At 43.4% G+C, this 16022-nt stretch overlaps 1 long non-coding RNA gene and 1 pseudogene across 1 annotated transcript; one reads left to right on the top strand and one right to left on the bottom strand.

Moving 5' to 3' along the window:
• Positions 1 to 290: 290 nt before the first annotated feature.
• The window catches only part of LOC139570863 (serine/threonine-protein kinase VRK2-like), a 31634-nt pseudogene continuing 15902 nt past the window's right edge, over positions 291 to 16022 (bottom strand).
• Positions 9667 to 10973, top strand: LOC139570865 (uncharacterized). Its single transcript, XR_011674178.1, has 2 exons — positions 9667 to 10180; positions 10416 to 10973. It is a non-coding gene; the product is annotated as an uncharacterized lncRNA (long non-coding RNA).

Genomic DNA, 16022 nt, shown 5'->3' with positions numbered 1-16022 from the left:
ATCATCCCTGTGTAACGCTTTCGACACCTTGAAGAGTCCATGCCCCAACAAATTGAGGCTGTTCTGAGGGCAAAAGGGGGGGGGGGTGCAACTCAATATTAGGAAGTTGTACCTATTGTTTTGTACACTCATTGTATGCTATGATAGTCTATTCTCACACACATGTACACTTACAGTTAAACTAACTAAAGCCTGAATTGAGAAAACACACACATTGTAAGTTAACAGTCAATATAAAAAAACAAGACATACTCTTACACATTACAGTCAAATATCCATGTATTAAAATAAAGTACTTGTGTTAAAAGACATATCTAGGGCAAACATACTTTGGCGGAATTCTGTGTGAGAGGTGCCAACACGCTGTGAGATGGGAGTGTAGAGATATCCACTTTAGACACTCAGTGGTATGATACAACCCTCCAAAACCAGAGGAGAGGAGTGAGATAAGACCATGTGGGCATATCTAGTAGAAATACATCTCTGTGGTCCTCTTAAAATGATTAAGAAGGGCATGGAGGAGGTACAACATCTAGATCACTTTGAGCACATCTTGGTTGGCGATAGCGGCCATATTCTGGGTATAGCAGGGTGGCAGTGCTGGGTTAGAGAGTGCTGAGACGGATGGCATCATCGCAGCTTGGTGGGTAGCTGGCCCTGATGATATCCAGAGGAGGTGGTTGGTTTCACCCTGTGCCCAAATGCCCGCGTGCCCACCAGTCAGCCCCCATCTCTGAGTAAAAATTCCCCCTGTGGCCCAGCTTCCTCGCCCGCCCCTCTCCCCTACCCAAGTCAGAGGATAGAAGGTAGGGGTTGGCATAGAGAGTTGTGGCTGGGGTGGGGTCGGGGGGTGGGGGGCAGGCAGGCTGGGAAAGGATGATATGGAGAGAAATGAAGAAAGAGATGTTAAGGACAGGGCGTGGTTTAACTTCTGAAAAATGGTCGTGAGAAAGCAACAGGTAAAATAGCAAAAGAAAACTATGCTCATAAGCTATATTTAGTGTGTACTGTACAGTATTGCTAACAGGTACCCATGGAGGGGTGTTAAGGCATGTTCCCCTCCAATTCACAGCACTATGTAGAGGCCACAGAGTGCTTCGCAGAGGTACCTGTTCCACCGGCAATGACCTGGACACCACAGGTACAACACACACACACATTCTCAGTCAGACAGTAATATTGAGCCTTAGACACTGACGGCTGTTCTCGTTCTGTGTGCTGTATGTGAGCCTCTACATGTGTGTGTGGGTGTGTGTATTTTATTGATGTGTGTGTGTGTGATACATGGCAAACCATACAGAGAAGACCAGCTCAGTACAGCTCTGCCGTATGGAGCCTGTCTGCCTGCTGGGCAGCTGATGGATCACTCCTGTGCTGCGAAAATAGTATCTGGTGCGTGTGTGTTGTGGGGGAAGGGCTTGTCTGTCTGCTGTCCTGACATGTTCATTTAAATGAGTAATTATTGCCTGCTCTGTTGCAGGGCCAAGATGTGCCACACTGCGTGTTTGTGCGATAGAATGAGGGACAGAAAGACTCTGTAGTTTGTGTGCACATTAGAGAGAGAACAAGAGACAGACAATGCATGCGTATACGTACATACTACATACCTGTTTTGTGTCTTTTCAAAAACAGTGTGTGGTGATTGTTGTCTGTATCAGACTGTGGGTGGGCAGGACCATCGGTGGGCACCAGACCCACCACTGCAGGTGTGGCACAGCATGAACAACCTCAGCCAGGCAGTCTGTGTGTGTGAGTCCGTGCGTGTACACACGTACGTGCCAGACCTACCAGTCATAAAGGATTGGAGTACAGGGTTAGAATCATACCTGTCGTCAGCCAGGTGAAGAAAACCCAGGCACATACGTCACTGTTCCCTCAATGTCCACACAAGCCATCATTATAAAGGCTTTAGGTATCCATTCGTACTGAATTACTCCATTTGAAACCTGCTAGATGATTGCTTTTATTAGCAGTGTTTTAGTAGGTACAGTTATACTCCCGTTTCCTCAGTAGTTTAGCATGTAGTGAGGATAGATCTGTCTTTACTCAGTGCTAGATGAAGAGGCTTAATTAAGGCACTCAAGGAGCACTGAGCGAATCTAAGCTTTCCACAGACACTCTTACATCCTGCCACTCAAATCCAGCAGGAATTCAGTTACCAAGCCCTCTTTTACTGGGTCCACTGTATTTCTATGGAGCCATAACCATAATCACGCCACTGGCATTAATTGGCCAGTAATTGCGGAGTCTCTGCACCTGTGCGATGCTAAATTGTGTGCACTGTGCTGGCACAATGACCCATAATTTTGGTTCATTTCTCTCTCTTTCTTTTTTCTCTCTCCTTCTCACTTCTGTCGGGTTTCCCTCTTTAGTGTGTCGTGGTGGTGGGGGAGAGAGCTAGTCTAATCAAATAATTTGTTCAAGGGAATTAGATTTGTTGAGCCTCTGCCTCCATTAAAAACTTAATAAAGAGTAGAATAATTTTGTAAATCATGTTTGTCTATGTGATACTATCTCGTGGTAGTCTGATATGTCATCTTCACCTTACAAATTTAGGCAAAAAGATTTTCCCAACCGTTAGATACAACTTACGTGGTTGAGACAGCTAGTTGTCTGAAGTTATAATTGTGGTCATTTTAATACAGAGAAAATGATTAGTCAACATGTACAGTAATTCTCTCCAAGACCAGACCTATCTATAGATGCAAATCTTTCTGCAAATCATGACTATCTAATTTGTACGGGCATAATTATATTAATGAATTATTATTTTTCTCAATTAGGCCAATTAATTTCTTTATTGAGAAGTGTCCACCCCCACATTTGAAAACTGGTTTAGGTTGTCATAGCCGTTGTGTTCTGTTACTCACACAGAGTTCTCTGGGCAACGTTCACACTCAGTTCCTGCTGCTTCTAGAGTCTCTGGACGAGTTTTGGGAGGTTATAGATTTATGAAAATACCTGGGTTCTAGTGTAGGCTCGTCCAGGAACACAAGGAATGGACCATTCCCAAGAACTAGTCAGCCGTTCCCCCTCTGAGGGGCCAAAATGTATCTCTCTGTTACAGTATCCAGAGGACTGACTATTGAATGAGTGATAGAATAATGATATAGTATCCATGTTTGGTATCTATCTGAAATGTGTTCACATAGGACAAATCTGATTCTACCTACATGGATGTATTATCTCTGTGGTAACTTGTATCTGTACAGGGTGAATTCTGAATTACTCCATTATGCAAATTATTTTTATTGTCCTCTCAGGAATTCTATCACATTTACATTGGTTTCATCTCCCACACAAGCCTTTAAATGCTGTGACACCCTGTGGAGATTGGGCATTGGTGGTCAGGTTACACTGTAAACTTGGTATCATTTGATTGGTCAAAGGTGGTTGGTTTTATGGTTGAAAGGTTACACCTTCAGGTGTTATAAATGGAATTAAATGCCTTTGTTTTCTCCCTTATCCTGTATCAGGTCCACGGAGGAAGGTTGTATGATCAATTCTAATTGCCTAAGCTTCTAGGCTTCTGGCCTAGTAAGCATCTCTTTGTCCATGCTTTGCCTTGTAAATTAACCTCAGAATCTATATGACTAGAATAATGCTTTGTTTAATGTCAGTATTGCCTTGTAATGGGTGGATTAACAACATTGCATTCACTCCACATCACCAGCCAGTATAACAAAGTGAAAAGAAGGTAGTCTGATCTTTGTGGCCTAAATAAAAAATTGAATATGTAAGATTTTGGTCAAATCCAATTTAACACAGTATAGAGTGAAACCCTCTGTATTGTCAAGTATTGTGGTGTCAATATCATGTTCTGGCTATGCTTGTCACCGGCAGGGACTGGAGAGTTTGTCAGAAAAAACAAATATGAAAGGAGTATTCTGAATACCTAACGCTGGGATAGAGTTGTATTTTTTACTGGGACAAAACCACACATTTTAAAGCCGAAGATAGACCAGAATGGCTTTTAAAGAGGTGTTGAGTGACCCAGTCTTGACTTAAAACTGGCTGAAAATCAATCAGAGACAAGGTTTAAATATTTCTGTCCATCAATGATTGCCAAGCAAATTTACTGAGCTTGAGCAATTTTGACAAAAACAATGAACATGAATATTGAGTTGAACCCTCTTTTGCCCTCAAAATATCCTAAACTCATCGGGGCATGACCTCTACAAGATGTCGAAAGCGTTTCACAGGGATTCTGTCCCATGTTGATTAAAATGCTCCCCAGAGATGTGTCAAATTGGCTGGTAGTGAATCTCTACTCCAAATAGCTCGTTCCATCTTATCCCACAGATGCTCAATTGGATTGAGATCTGGTCACTCGGCAGGCCACTGCAGTAAGCTGAATTCACTTTCAAGTTCGTGGAACCATTCTTGGGCAAAGAGCCTTGTGGCATTATCCTGCTGAAAAACTCAAATCGCAGACAGAAACACTGCTGCCATGAAGGGATTCACATGATTGGCAATGATGTTCAGATCACAGGAGGCTGCTGAGGGGAGAACGGCTCATAATAATGGCCAGAACAGAGCAAATGGAATGGCATCAAACACCTGGAAACCATGTGTTTGATGTATGTGTTACCATTCCACTAATTCTGCTCCAGTCATTACCACAAGCCTGTTCTCCCCAATTAAGGTGCAACAAATCCCTATGGTTCAGATATCCTGTGGCATTCAAAAGCTGCTCCACTTGAAATGAAAACACCCCACACCCCACACACCCCACACCATCACACAACCACCACCAGCCTGCAATGTTGACACGATGGATCCAAGTACTCATGTGTTGTTCTCCATACCCTAGTCCTCCCATCCGTCTGAAACAGCCATCAGACCAGGCAGTTTTTCCAATTCTCCGGTGTTTTCGTTCCTTAGCCCACTGCAACCGAAGTTTCTTGTTTTCTAATGAAAGAAGTGGAACTCTAAGGTCGTTGGCTGCCATACCCCATTCGTGTTAAAGTACGACAAGTTGTGCATGCTTTTATTGGTCTTTGGGCACCAATGTTGTACTGGACTGTCAGTTGAATAACTGTAACCCGTCTGTTGCTCTGAACAATGTGGAATGTGTACTCTGTATTGAATGACGGCACACTGTGCTTCAGTATTTTTTAACCGCTTCCTCCTTCCCACATTTAGTCTATCAACTGATCTGACTCAATTTGATAAGCAAACACAGAGTATTGAGGAAACTTGGCTTCCACCTACCATATTCTGTCATGTCTGTGATCACAGACAAAGGAAATATGTACAGTGCCTTCAGAAAGTATTCACACCCCTTGACTTTTTCCACATTTTGTTGTGTTACAGCCTGAATTTCAAATTTATTAAATGTAGATGATTTTGGCGCTGGCCTACACACAATACCCAATTAACGTCAGACTGGAATTATGTTTTTTGAATGTTTTACAAATGAATAAAACATTTAAAGCTGAAATGTCTTGATTCAATAAGTATTCAACTCTTGTGTTACAGCAAGCCTAAACAAGTTCAGGAGTAGAAATGTGGTTACACTTCACTAGGGTAGGGGTCAGCATTCGAAATTTTGGATGAAAAGCGTGCCCAAACTCAGGCCCAGAAGCTAGGATATGCATATAATTAGTAGATTTGGATAGAAAACACACTAAAGTTTCCAAACTGCTAAAATAATGTCTGTGAGTATAACAGAACTGATATGGCAAGCAAAAAACCTGAGGAAAATCCAACCAGGAAGTACTATTATTTTGAAAGGCTGTTTTTCCATTGAAAGCCTATCCACTATACAAAGACGTAGGACCCAGTTCGCAATCTCTATGGCTTCCTCTACATGTGGCCAGTCTTTAGGCATTGTTTCAGGCTTTTACTCTGAAAAATGAGGGAGATACAGCACTTTCAATGAGAGGCCAGTGGAAATTTCCAGACATGAGTCCTGGGAGTGATCGGGAACGCGCCTTTCTTGTTTCTCCTTTTCTATTGACAAAGCTTTTGTCCGGTTAAAATATTTTTGATTATTTATGACAAAAACAAGCTGAGGATTGATTTTAAACATCGTTTGACATGTTTCTACTAACCTTTATTGTACATTTTAAACTTTTCGTCTTGAGAGTGCGCAATGTGCATTTGGATTTCTGAACTAAACGCACCAACAAAACGGAGGTATTTGGACATAAAGAGGGACATTATCGAACAAAACGAAAATGTATTGTCTAACATGGATACCTGGGAGTGCCACCAGATGAAGATCATCAAAGGTAAGTGATTCATTTGAACGCTATTTCTGACTTTTGTGACACCTCTCTTTGGTTGGAAAATGGCTGTATGGTTTTCTGTGGCTAGGTGCTGACCTAACATAATCGCATGGTGTGCTTTTGCTGTAAAGCCTTTTTTAAATCTGACACAGCGTTTGCATTAAGGAGAAGTTTATCTTTAATCGTATGTTTAAAAGTCTGATAATAAATTGCATGGACTCAATCTGTGTTTAATATGTTTTTGAATGACTACCTCATGTCCGTACCCCACACATACAATTATTTGTAAGACATTAATGCAGGGAAACTTAAATCAGTTCTACCAAATTTCTATCAACATGTTAAATGTGCAACCAGAGGGAAAAAAATTCTAGATCACCTGTACTCCACACACAGAGACGTGTACAAAGCTCTCCCTCACCCTCCATTTGGTAAATCCGACCACAACTCTATCCTCCTGATTCCTGCTTACAAGCAAAAATTAAAGCAGGGAGCACCAGTGACTCGGTCTATGAAAAAGTGGTCAGATGAAGCAGATGCTAAACTACAGGACTGTTTTGCTATCACAGACTGGAACATGTTCCGGGATTCTTCCGGTGGCATTGAGGAGTACACCACATCAGTCACTGGCTTTATCAACAAGTGCATCGAGGACGTCGTCCCCACAGTGACTGTACGTACATACCCCAACCAGAAGCCATGGATTACAGGCAACAGTCGCACTGAGCTAAAGGGTAGAGCTGCCGCTTTCAAGGTGCGGGACTCTAACCCGGAAGCTTACAAGAAATCCTGCTATGCTCTGCGACGAACCATCAAACAGGCAAAGCGTCAGTACAGGGCTAAGATTGAATCATACTACACCGGCTCTGACGCTCGTCTTATGTGGCAGGGGTTGTAAACTATTACAGATTACAAAGGGAAGCACAGCTGTGAGCTGCCCAGTGACACGAGCCTACCAGACGAGCTAAATCACTTCTATGCTCGCTTCGAGACAAGCAACACAGAGGCATGCATGAGAGTATCAGCTGTTCCGGACGACTGTGTGATCACGCTCTCCGTAGCCGACATGAGTAAGACCTTTAAACAGGTCAACATACACAAGGCTGCGGGGCCAGACGGATTACCAGGATGTGTGCTCCGGGCATGTGCTGACCAACTGGCAGGTGTCTTCACTGACATTTTCAACATGTCCCTGATTGAGTCTGTAATACCAACATGTTTCAAGCAGACCACCATAGTCTCTGTGCCCAAAAAAAAGGCAACCTGCCTAAATGACTACAGACCCATAGCACTCACATCCGTAGCCATGAAGGGCTTTGAAAGGTTGGTAATGGCTCACATCAACACCACTTTCCCGGACCCCCAGACGCACTCCAATTTGCATACCGCCCAAACAGATCCACAGATGATGCAATCTCTATTGCACTCCACACTGCCCTTTCCCACCTGGACAAAAGGAACACTTATGTGAGAATGCTATTCATTGACTACAGCTCAGCGTTCAACACCATAGTACCCTCAAAGCTCATCACTAAGCTAAGGATCCTGGGACTAAACACCTCCCTCTGCAACTGGATCCTGGACTTCCTGACAGGCCGCCCCCAGGTGGTGAGGGTAGGAACACATTTGCCACGCTGATCCTCAACAATGGGGCCCCCCATGAGTGCGTGCTCAGTCCCCTCCTGTACTCCCTGTTCACCCATGACTGCATGGCCAGGCACGACTCCAACACCATCATTAAGTTTGCAGACGACACAACAGTGCTAGGCCTGATCACCGACAACGACGAGACAGCCTATAGGGAGGAGGTCAGAGACCTGGCAGGGTGGTGCCAGCATAATAACCTATACCTCAACGTAACCAAGACTAAGGAGATGATTGTGGACTACAGGAAAAGGAGGACCGAGCACGCCCCCATTCTCATCGACGGGGCTGTAGGGGAGCAGGTTGAGAGCTTCAAGTTCCTTAGTGTCCACATCACCAACAAACAAGAATGGTCCAAACACACCAAGACGGGCGTGAAGAGGGCACGACAAAGCCTATTCCCCCTCAGGAAACTAAAAAGATTTGGCATGGGTCCTGAGATCCTCAAAAGGTCCTACAGCTGCAACATCGAGAGCATCCTGACTGGTTGCATCACTGCCTGGTACGGCAATTCCTCAGCCTCCAACCGCAAGGCACTACAAAGGGTAGTGCGTACAGCCCAGTACATCACTGGGGCTAAACTGCCTGCCATCCAGGACCTCTACACCAGGCGGGGTCAGAGGAAGGCCCTAAACATTTTCAAAGACCCCAGCCACCCCAGTCGTAGACTGTTCTCTCTACTACCTCATGGCAATTGATACCGGAGTGCCAAGTCTAGGACAAAAAGGCTTCTCAACAGTTTTTACCGGCCACCAGAGATTCTGGGTTTGAGCCCAGGCTCTGTCGCAGCCGGCCGCAACCGGGAGGCCCATGGGGCGACGCACATGCGTCGTCCGGGTTAGGGAGGGTTTGGCCGGCAGGGATATCCTTGTCTCATCGCTCACTAGCTACTCCTGTGGTGGGCCGGGCTCAGTGCACGCTGTCCAGGTCGCCAGGTGTACGGTGTTTCCTCCGACACATTGGTGCGGCTGGCTTCCGGGTTGGATGTGCATTGTGTCAAGAAGCAGTGCGGCTTGGTTGGGTTGTGTTTCGGAGGACGCATGGCTCTCGACCTTCGCCTCTCCCGAGTCCGTACAGGAGTTGCAGCGATGAGACAAGACTGTAACTACTACCAATTGGATACCACAAAATTGGTGAGAAAAAGGTAAAAAAATAAATAAGTAAACTGAATAGAGCTAAGCACATGCAAAACCTGGTTGTCTGCTTTCCAACATACACTGGGAGACACTCACCTTTCAACATTACAATTACCTAAAACACAAGGCCAAATATACACCGGAGTTGTTTACCAAGACGACATTGATGTTCTTGAGTGGCCTAGTTACAGATTTTACTTAAATCGGCTTGAAAATCTATGGCAAGACATGGAAATTGGTGTCTAGCAATGATCAACAGCCAACTTGACCGAGCTTGAAGAATTTTTTAAATATTATACAATCCAGGTGTGCAATGCTCTTAGAGACTTACACAGAATAATAGTGTTTCCTTTGTCCTTTTTTTATCTGATTTTCTATGTTTGAATTTCTTTTCCTCTTTGACATGAGTATTTTCTGTAGACTTGAAAATAAAAAAAAATAAAAAGATATTTGGGGGAGACAAAAGGAAAGATGGATTATTTGTCCTGTTGAATGTACACTACCCAAAATAAACATTTTATAACATAATGATTTGGTAAGAGTTTGCGAGGACCAAACAAGGTCGAGTTTGTTTTATTCAAGTCCCAACAATTGTTGCCAATTGTTTCTTTAAATCCAAGGTCATGCTTGGCAAAATGGTACCACACAGAACTCATTGTTGGTTGCCTAGCAATGCTACTAAAATATATTAAAACACACACACTCCTGTCACCAAGACTGAAGCAGGCAGCGACCCTCAAATTGAAGGGGTCACGCAGAAATATTGCTTTTTGCATTTAAGAATAACAAACAGAATGCAATGATGGCTGTACACAAAGACGAGGCTGATGGGGTGGAACAGACAAGAGCAGAGCGTTTGTCGAAGAAATTCGAATATTTCCTCTTTGCCTGACTCTCTGTTGTCAAATATGAATAGCTGTTTGTAAGAGCCTGTGTGCTGCATCCAGGAAAACCCTTGACAGCACTAGAAACAAATTAGATTTAGGGTGATGTTTTCTAAAATGCACAAAAAAATGACTGTATTACACAACACTAGCAGGGGGATTTATCTCTAAAACTCTATTTTTACAATGTCCATTTGTAATTCACCAATTCATTGTGTGAAATATTTTCTCTTGCAGTGGTAACACCTTTGAGGAACAAGCTCAATGCCAACATGCATTCATGGTAAGTTAGGTAATCCAACATTTATTTATTGGTATTGTCTTATGTTATATGTCCCATACAATGGTATTTCCTGATTTATAGTGTTGGAAATATTACACATGAACGAAGTACACTATTCCATATAATGGCCTTGGTCTTCAACATTCAACAATTGTAAACTCCTCTTCCCCCTGTCTCTCCCTCATTTGCATGGCTTTAATTAGTGTGTGAAGAAGCTGTTTCTCGTGTCTTTCAGGAGCCCGGACTGCAGCGCCTTGCAGAACCTCTGTGATGTTTTGGAGATAGAATTCCCGTCACCTGCCTCCCTCGGAAAATCTGAACTAAGAACAAAGTCTGAACATGAACCAAGTCTCCTATGCCATATAATCGTGATAGCCTCGGTCTTCAACATTTCCGAGCAGGGAGAGAAATACAGGACATATTGGTCATAATTGTAAACTCCTCTTCCCCCTGTCTCTCCCTCATTTGCATGTCTTTAATTAGTGTGTGAAGGAGCTGTTTCTCGTGTCTTTTAGGAGCCCGGACTGCAGCGGCTTGCAGAACCTCAGTGATGTTTTGGAAATAGAATTCCTGTCACCTGCCACCCACGAAAAATCTGCACGTTGTATTTCCCTGTTTCAAACACCAAGCCCTCACAATTACCTCTACCGAGCAATCGTGTGTGTGGTGGACAGACATATATTTTTCTGTCTGTTATTCTTTTTTATGTTTGCTGGAGGTGGGTGTGCATCCCCTTTAATTGGGTTGTTTGCAGAAAAAAAATCATTTGAATAACAAAGATGGCAGAATCCTTGCCACTATCAAGATTGCTTTAATCACACATTTATCCATTTATCTTTTTCTTTTTTTACTTGCCGGCGGATGGGTTGAAAGGGCGCCGTGTTTATCCGCTGTCGCTGCAGTGATTAATGCCTCAGCATCATTAACATTCGGAAGACTGAAAAGTTTACTTGACCAGATGTTGACATTTTACCTGCCATCCTCTTTTTAATGGATCGCTTGGAGTGAAAAAAGGGGTTTCTCATTACACGAAAAGCAATACGCAAAAAGAGAGAGAGTGTAGGGGAGGTGGATAGACTGGTAGAAAAGAGAACGTGTTGTGTAGTGGGATAGAGGAAGTGAAGAGGGGTGATAGAGAGAGAGAAAAGGAGAGACAGGAGGAGAGAGTGGGGGATATCTGTGAATTCTGTGTCTTGATCAGTGACTCTGTGGTGTGTCTTGTAGAGTTTCAGTGTGGAGTGTGGGATCTGTTACTCCTACCGTCTGGAGTCGGCCAACCCTGATCAGGTGTGTGCAATGACCATCACTGTAGGCAATCGTTCCACCAGACGTCTGTACGAGGTGAGGGACACACGCCCACGACTATCCAACCTGATCAGTAGGCCTGTCAATATTATAAAAGATCAGTACACACACAATATCCAAACTGAGACCTGCTACTTTTTAAATAAATTCATACAAAAGTCAAACGATGCAAAAGTCATATAGTATAATACAAAAGTCATTTCAGGTGTTTGCTTCTTTGCATTGCTCAAATCATGCCACTACAGGCACAAGGTAAATGGGTAACTTCAGTTTCAAACCAGTGTTAAGTTTGACTAGTTCTTGTTCGGTCTCCCTAAATATTTGCCAATAACAATATAGTCCATGTTAAAAAATGACTTTATTTGTTTTTTGTGGTTTGCAGCCCATCACAGTGAAAATATCCACCCAGAAACACTGGTTTCACATGAGCCTAATGTATTGTCTCACTCCAGTCATGACACACAAAAAAACACAAAAAAAGTATATATATACAGTTGAAGTCGGAAGTTTACATAAAACTTAGGTTGGAGTCATTAAAACGTGTTTCTGTTGTAGACTAATTAACCTCATCACGTGTGTCACGCCCTGACCTTAGAGAGCCTTTTTATTTCTCTATTTGGTTAGGTCAGGGTGTGATTAGGGTGGGCATTCTATGTTTTCTATTTCTTTGTTTTTGGCCGAGTGTGGTTCCCAATCAGAGGCAGCTGTCTATCGTTGTCTTTGATTGGGAATCATACTTAGGCAGCCTTTTTCCCACCTGTGTTTTGTGGGTAGTTATTTTCAGGTTAGTATCTGTTTACCTGACAGAACTGTTCGCTTTGTTACTTTGTTCGAGTGTTTCTTTGATCAAAAAAATCATGAACACTTTCCAGGCTGCACTTTGGTCCACTCATTCCGACGAGAGCCGTTACAACGTGTCTATTCGACGTTTGCTTCAACAGGTAAACCCTGTCAGAACCGTAGCGTTCGGGTAGCCATCCAATGCGTCCTCTATGTCAGCTAGGAACGTCTCAGTATCGTTTGGCTGACCTGGAATGGGGTCAAAGGTGGGGAAATCTTTGAGTGTGTCAAGGTATTCCATGCCAAGCGGGCGGAGAGGGTTGGCTTCATCTTGTGGGGAAATTGGGGCTGAAAGGCCAAGAGGAGAAGCCAAGCTTTGGCTTTGTTGGCGAAGAGGCACCATATTGCTCAGTGCCGAATGGCCAAGAGGAGAAGACTGAGGGACACAGGAGGGAGGAAAAGTCTGAAACCTATCGTCTTCACTTCTTTGAGTGTCGGGCTCCGTTTGCTTGGTTGGGTAGTCACGCTGTAGTACGTGATCGTTCTGGAATTCCACCAGACTGTACCTAAGGGTGGTATTCTGCTGCATAGAAGAGTCCACTTGAGCGCTTAGCGTACTGATGTTGGACACGGTAGAGTCGCACTTGCTCCTTTCGGTCTCAAACTTATCTGTCATGGTTTGCAGATAGAGTTCTCATCATTCATTTGGTCAGTGACTTCAATGACTTCTGCTGACCTGTCATCCAACTTAGTCATTGTGTTCATTAACTGATCAACTTTGGTCTGCAACATGTTGACTAGAAAATTGTTACATTGAGTAACGTTCAACAAAACTGCATGCATGTTATCAAGTTGAGCGCACCCGTTTGTTGATAACTCGTCAGATTTATCGAGTTTGGCGTGGACTACATCGTATTTAGTTTTGGCTAAATCGAGTTGTTCCTGAAGAAGGCGATTACCTGCTCGTGCTTCAGCTGTGCACTGCAGTATTGGAATGATGCCAATCTCGGATGGCAAGACGTCAGGGCTAGACTGGAGAGAACCTTCACAAGGCCTGTGCCCAATGGTTTATTTTGGCTAATGGCATAATTAGGGTTGAAATCGATGCTGAGGTCAGTGATCAATCCATTTATGGGTGGAGGTTCACTAATTTGCGGGCGAGTGGGGACTACTCCCTCTGATAGCTTGCACATTTATTAGAACATTTGAAAGGAAACATTTTTTTTCCTATTTTTCCAAAGTTTGGTTTTGGAAAATGTTGGACGCTGCAAAGATGATTTTAACCGTTTCATGCGTGAGTTCCAAATATCTCTAACGGTCGCCTAGCATGATTTTTTTTTTATGCACGTGATGTTAGAACGTTCTCTCCATTCCAGAATGTGATTTTTACGCAACAGAACATTTAATCCGCGTTGCCCTCAAACCAAGGCACGCAGCCTGTTTTTTTCTTCTTCTAAGAACAGTTTGATTTGAGGTGTGTTCCACCTCATTCATTCACATAAAAGTAGTAATTTTTACTTTTTCGGACCAATAAATTTTTTAGACATTTCTGACCCGGACAAAATTCCCCAAACACTTCCCAATTGCTTGTGCAGTTCAAGTCTGCAGACATTTGCTCATCTCTCATCCTGCACACATGTGTTCACATAACCCGTCTGTTGCCTGCATCGCAGTCACAGTTGTTTTCGTTACCGATAATAACTTTGGAATTTATGGCCTGAGATAACAGGACATTGGTGTGAGAGAGGGGGAAGCCACGATCTACACCCAGAAAGGGTCACGTCATGACACTGGCCCAACGAGTCTACCTGACGCCTCACTAGGCTACCTGCCGTGGTCTTCCCAATGGTCATTATGTGTTTGACCCAGTTTGCTTTTTGTAGGGGTTCTACTTTCTCTCGGGTAGGACGGTCTATGGTTGATTTGTGGTCACAGCTACGCCATTGTCAACAACTATTTTCCTCACGCGCCGTTTGGTTTGTGTTGATGTTTTCTGTTCGGGGATCATTCAAACATTTGCTCCAGTTTCTGCCATTGACCTGAACTCTTGTAGCAGCGATTAAATGTTGTGATTATTATCCATTTTTTTTATATGGCAATACAAATATATTCTTGTGATTTTTCTTTGGAGTTAACCTTTCTTTGATACAACTCCAATATGCATTACCACTTGGGAGTCACAGTAGATTTTCTGGTCATTTTGTCCATTCTTGTAAAACCAGTTTGTAACAGCATTATAGTCAAATGTAGTGAATCCTGTCAATATTACAATACAAGCAGCCTTGGCCTCATCACCTGTCCTGGCTGGGCTTGGATATGGGTGGACCTCTGATGTATTGAGACGGCACAGGTCTTGGTCTCTCCTCCTCATCCTCCACATATAGAGGCTTTGGTTTGGACAAGCCTCTAGCTCGGCCCGCTTTCTGTAGGACAAAGTAAGAGAGAGTGAGGGACTTAGTAAGAGGCTAGCATGCTACTATTTCTATTTCTGTGCATACTTGCTACATTGAAACTTGCTCTTAAACATGCTTTTAGACCAGGAGTAGGCTGAATCTGGATTGGAGAAAGCCACCTACTGTGTTGAAGACTAGCAATGTTCACTGAATTAATCATTTCAGTCTTTGAATGATGAAGAGAAATGATGATACCGAGGAGTAGGATACACTGAAGGCAGCCTTTCCATGAACACTATTACTTCGACTGACATTTACGCTCTCTTTTTCCAAGCCTCCAGAAATGTACCCTTCTGTTTGACTACGGATCAAACTGCCCAGCAGTTCAGCATGGAGAGGAGAGGGAAAGAGAGAGGGGGAAAAGGAGTATAATTGTGGCTGCTGATCCTCTGCCCCTGTGAAGTGTGTGTCATCAATCGCCTCAAATTGGGCGTCTGTGGGTCAAGTTAGCCGCCATTGTGATTCCGGTAAATTCCAGATAATCACAACCCTCTCCAATCCAGTCCCTCTTGAGGGGGACAAGGTGTCCCGCCGTTGGCGTCAGAGGCAAGTTGACCTCCTTTACTGCGATCAAGATTCCCCACCAGGTATTTGGAGAACAAAATGTGATTTTCCTCTCTACACCGCTATGCAAAGAGCTAGAGCAAGAGAGATTTGACAGATTTGGTATAGTTAGATGTCCGATTAAAATGCACCTATTTCATTTGAAATACGTTCTGCAGTGTGTGTACGTGTGTATGCGTACATGTTGTAAATATAGACCTGTAATTGGATGGGGTCTGAGGCTGAGGCTGTCATCAGTGTGTAAATCTCCCACACTGCACTGGGGCTCATGACAGACTCACACACAGACAGCTCACTCCTCTCCCAGACAGATATAAATCACTGTATACACAATGAACACATCCCATGAAGTTAGTCAGGCCATCTGGTCTCCATTACACTCCCCTGACCTACCCTCTCCAGATATATTAGATACACGTAATCAGATATACAATATACAGTGTAATATATATATATATATACACACACAGTTGAAGTCGGAAGTTTACATACACCTTAGCCAAATACATTTAAACTCAGTTTTCAAATTCCTGACATTTAATCCAAGTAAAAAGTTCCTGTTTTAGGTCAGTTAGGCTCACCGCTTTCTTTTACTGTGTCATGTCAGAATAATAGTAGAGAGAATGATTTATTTCAGCTTTTATTTCTTTCATCACATTCCCAGGGGGTCAGAAGTTTACATACACTCAATTAGTATTTGGTAGCATTGCCTTTAAATTGTTTAACTTGGGTCAAATGTT

Source organism: Salvelinus alpinus, chromosome 3 (genome assembly GCF_045679555.1).
Source record: "Salvelinus alpinus chromosome 3, SLU_Salpinus.1, whole genome shotgun sequence".
Lineage (NCBI taxonomy): Eukaryota > Metazoa > Chordata > Actinopteri > Salmoniformes > Salmonidae > Salvelinus > Salvelinus alpinus.
The sequence above is the reverse complement of the archived record's forward strand: the minus strand, read 5'-3'. Positions and strand labels throughout refer to the sequence as shown.